The sequence below is a fragment of the Onychostoma macrolepis genome, chromosome 23 (assembly GCF_012432095.1).
Source record: "Onychostoma macrolepis isolate SWU-2019 chromosome 23, ASM1243209v1, whole genome shotgun sequence".
Classification (NCBI taxonomy): Eukaryota; Metazoa; Chordata; class Actinopteri; order Cypriniformes; family Cyprinidae; genus Onychostoma; species Onychostoma macrolepis.
This window is the reverse complement of record NC_081177.1, coordinates 27,186,746-27,191,782: the sequence shown is the minus strand read 5'-3', so window position 1 is coordinate 27,191,782 and position 5,037 is coordinate 27,186,746. Positions and strand designations below refer to the sequence as shown.

At 37.1% G+C, this 5,037-nt stretch overlaps 1 long non-coding RNA gene across 1 annotated transcript in view; it reads right to left on the bottom strand.

The window, feature by feature from the left end:
• The window catches only part of LOC131531758 (uncharacterized), a 9,833-nt gene extending 5,198 nt beyond the window's left edge, over nucleotides 1–4,635 (bottom strand). Inside the window, exon 1 of the long non-coding RNA XR_009268777.1 lies at nucleotides 4,502–4,635. This is a non-coding gene — a long non-coding RNA (uncharacterized LOC131531758). The remainder of the gene's footprint in view (nucleotides 1–4,501) is intronic.
• Between the last annotated feature and the right edge of the window lie 402 nt (nucleotides 4,636–5,037).

Below are 5,037 nucleotides of genomic sequence, written 5' to 3'. Positions count from 1 at the left end.
AGTTTGGAGCATGAAGGTGAGTAAATGAAACCAGAATTAGGTTTCTGCAGCTACTTCAGAATTTCTCAGGGTTGAACACATCCATATTTTCACTCTTCAAACACAGTAAGCGGTGCATAATCACACACGTAAACCTGACATAACTGATTAATGATCGTTAAGGAGGGTTATAGTACTAACTGCAATTAACCAGACGGTGTTGCATTAATTTAATGGCGTGTCTATTGTGACCTCTCAGAGGAGACAAACATCTGTTCCCACTGTGCAAACCTGACAGACAGCCCAGAGAGAAATGCTTAAAAACCAGACAAAACAGTCCAAAGAGGTGACAGTTACATCCATTTAGCCAAGATTTAAGGGTTAGATCACCCTCGTCATTCACATAAAAGTTTCCTTAGAAACACAAATGAAAATATCATTAATAAAACCTGAGAGATTTCTGTCCTTCCATGAAAAGTCTATGTAACCAAAACCTTTCAGCTTCAAACAGTTCATAAAGACATCATAAAAGTAATCAATTTTAAATTAGCATTTTCTGAAGAGACACAATTGCTTTATATGATGAACAGATTTCATTTAGGCTTTTACTTCACTTCAATCAACGCACACACATAGAGCTCATTAAATATGGTAAACGGAAGCTCAACTTTTTAAAGCTTGAAAGTTGTGGTGTAACGGACTTCCAACAGAAATCTCTCTGGTTTCATCAATATCTTCATTTGGAACGACATGAGGGTAAATAAATCGATAGAATTTTAAAATGTTGCTAAAATTCCCTTCAAAGGAATAGTTCCCCTTAAAAATGCTTATGTCTTTTTACCTGGTTGACCTTATTTCTTCAGTGAAACACAAACATAGAAATTGGCTTCAGAAGACAAAGTAGTCATGAAATATGGTATTGTATATACTTTTCTGAGAGTTCTGTGGTGCTTCTTTTTTTTTCTTGACCAGTATTGGGGGTAACTCGTTACAAGTAATGTCAGTTACGTAATCAGATTACTTTTTTCAAGTAACTAGTAAAGTAACATGTTACTTTTGAAAATATCTGAGTTACTTTTTCAAATAAATATTGCAAGTTACTATATTTTCCCCATGTATTGACTGACAGCTCTCCTGTCCACATTATGGAAGGAATCAGGAGTAAGTGCAGAAGCGCTCTGTTCGCTGTGTGAACATGATGCTTACTGTAATTATAGACTAAATTTGAACATGCATTTACTCATCTCACTTGCACAAAAAACAGATTCAGTATTCCTCAAAATCAACAAAAAAAAGTGAAATGCAAACTCAGAATATGATGCAAATCTGCAATAATTAAATATGTGAATGTTGTGTGCATTTGAATTCTCTGGTGCACAAACATCCTAGACAAAATCATGTCCACATTCACAACATTCATTTGTAGATGCACAGGTTAATGCCATCGAGTCTTCCACAAAGCATCTAAATTGTCTCTGTTCAGGAAACTGTGTTGGAGACAGAAAGGAGGGTAGAGAGATTGAATTCTGCAGAACATTAAACTTCTTTATCGGCCTCGAGGCCAGCTCATCCTGAACACCTGCTCATTACCTCTGATCAGCTATTCACACTCTCCTCTTAGGGCGGATTTGATCGAATTACTGAGTATGCGAGTGCTTTGTGCTGCAAGTAAATGACACTACATGATAAAACTAATACATATAAAAACATGAGTACTTCCACTATCAACAACATTGCAAGCAAGCATGCAACACTAGAATCCTGCCAATAAGCAAGCAATGAAACGGAGAAAGATGAAACATTTCCATTATAATCATCAACGCTCATTATGCTCTGATTCAACTAAACTAGAATGCTCCCGCTTGCATTGTAGACAGCTTATTTGATTGTAATGGGAGCGTTTGTCTCATGGCTCACTCTCAGTGTAGACGGGTGTTAGTTTCACTGGAGTGTGAAGAGCTTGTGTTTTAGTTTAATCAGTTGATGAGAGCATGAATCAGGGCAGATTAGCACTACTGCTTCTGATACTGTCAGTCAAAGCCGTTCAATCTCTCATCTCAATATTCATGTGATTTAAATTAATCAGAGAGACTCTTATCAAGAGAGAGATATGTCACATCAGAGGATGTCTGAGCGCTCATCATCATCACACAGACTGCGTGAGAGGGATTAAGAGACAGATGGGTGTTTTTAACCATCAGGAAGAAGTTCTAAAGTGTTAGTTCATCCAAAAATGAAAATCATTTATTCACCTCCCGTATGACTTTCAGTAGAACAGTTCAGCAGCATCTCCAAAATGCGTTACTTTGTTTTCCTTCAGGTTTACAGCAACAGAATGACAGAATGCTCATTTTTGGGTGAACTATTGCTTTAATATCTGAATCAGTTTGACTAACAAACAAAAGAAAAGAAACACACACACACAGGAAAGCAGTCACAGGCAGAGAGAGGACTGATATATTTAGTGATGCTCTATTTTGGCACATCTCAGAAAATAGGGGTTTCAGGGCAGTCGTGGCCTAATGGTTAGGGAGTCGGGCTTGTAAACTGAAGGTTGCCAGTTCGATTCTCGTGCCGGCAGGAATTGAAGGTGGGGATTGTGAATGAACAGCCACCTGTTCAATACCACCTTCGATACCATGACTAAGGTGCCCTTGAGCAAGGCACCGAACCCCTAATTGCTCCCCGGGCGCTGGAGCAATAGCTGCCCACTGCTCCGGGTGTGTGTTCACTGTGTGTGTGTGCATTTGTTCACTACTCACTGCTGTGTGTGTGCACTTGGATAGGTTAAATGCAGAGCACCAATTTCGAGTATGGGTCACCATACTTGACAATACATCACGACTTAAAACAGAACTTAAAAACAGCTTAGATGAAGAGCAAAGATAATGTAAGAAGTTATCACAATTATGCTAGCTGATGAAAACATCCCGTGACTTTGATTCCTGTTTATGTTGCTGTGAGATTGAAAAACAGAGAGTTAGCTTTAAATCAGGCTGATGCTGTATATTGTGTTTGTTGTTTATATAAAAACAACTTTGGGGGTATCAAATCATTTTCTTAATGGAGTACTTCTGCATTCTACTTATTACAGTTCAAGGTGTTTCCGGTAAGCTTTCAATGTGCTTACATACAGACACTTACATACTCAGGAAAACGCAGATTACTACATTTTAGGCCTATCAGTTCTGTGTTAACATGAATTATATTGAGCCTGCTGAAATGTTCCAATGAATATATTTTCCTTCCCACATGTGGATTCTGTATAATAAATAAATATGTTTCCCTACTGACCTGCAGCAGTCCAGTGTTTGTTTTCATTAAAAATGTTTTCCATATACAGGTCCTATTTCATACCTGTTGAGTTTCCATTTATAAATGAATTTGACTGATAAACAGGATTTACTCGTGCTCTCATTCCAGTCTTTTAAAATAGTTTGAATGAATGCAGTCCCTGCCTTAAAGAAATGTAACTATGTTAAATATATTAAATTAATCTTAAATAGTAACGTTCTGACAGCACTATTACTATAAATACTAAGAACTTCAACATAAACATGTAAATTACATACAATTAAATTATTGTCAATGCTGTCGATGATTAAAACATTTAATACAACCAAATAAAAGTTTATTCTGATATTATTCATCAGAATATCTCTTATTGTGAATATTTTGTTACTTCATGTATTCTCTAGGAATCAAACCCATGACCATGCCATTGACAATCATCTACTTTTAAGCTACAGAGCAAAATCAGTTTACTTGAAAAGCAAATATTTAAGACAATAAGACTTATTTTCAGTGAGCACGAAAAAGAAAATGTACCAGTCATAAAGTAATCTCTGATGAGCAGGATGATCGGCACAGCAGTGTGTGCATTTATTTACACACTTTATCCCATTGTTACATAACTACTTACCAAATAATTAAAGGTGACAAATCATGAAAGTCTGACTTTTTCCATGTTTAAGTGCTATAATCTGGTCCCCAGTGCATCTACCAACCCAGAAAACGTGAAAAAGTACAACCCAGTATTTTTATTTATTTTTTGGTAAGCCTTTCGCTGCAAGCTTGAGAAAAAATGAGCCAGTCAGATTTTGCCTCCATGACGTAGAAAGGGGATTTTATTATAATATCACAGCCACTTAATCTCAAACGTTTCCACCCATGGCGCCGCCATTGTGTTTTCACAAGCGACAACGGTGTACCAGTTCTAACGTCATGGCGAATGTTCGAGCATGCTAACTGTTCTGTCTTTGGCTGCACTGATGAGCTCAGAACACTATTTAGAGTCCCAGCCTCAGAGGAGACAAGAGAACAGTGGATTCATTGATTTATGTTCTGTATATACGCTCCTGCCACACAGATTTAACATAAACATGATTTCTTTCCCAGCTGTTTACCTTTATAGACATAACCGACTGTTTTTGTAAGTCCTGTGTGTTTTTAACAAAAACGTATGTGTATTTGACAGTTTAAGCGCAATAAGACAAAAAAGAGAACTTAATTTAGTACTCACATGCCATGTGACAGCCGCTTTCTGTGCATGTGCTTCAGATGTGTTCACTCAGGAAAACCTATATCAGAATTTTAAACTGATATGGTTTTCAGTGCGATAGACGTGATAATCAAAACCAAACAGACGTTTTTTTTGGCAGAGTATCTGAGATATGAGCTGTAAAGGCACAGCCCTATTCTGGAAAAGGGGGTGGGGAGCAGCAGCTCATTTTGCATTTAAAGACACATGCAGAAAACTCAAAATAGGCATTTTCAAAATTATATAATAAATGATATGTGGGGTATTTTGAGCTGAAACTTCACAGACACATTCAGGAGACACTGGAGACTTAAATTTTATCTTGTAAAAAGGGGCCTAATAGGTCTCCTTAAATATGAAAATTTGTTCACAAGACTTTTGAGAACTGGATGTGGTAGACAAGAGTTTTTGCTATGAATATCATCCTGTTTACTCGTTCACAGAAAACAATATTGATTGAACATTTGTAAAACATGTTTTGTGATAGAATGCCCGTATGCGAGGGAGTGACAATGGCC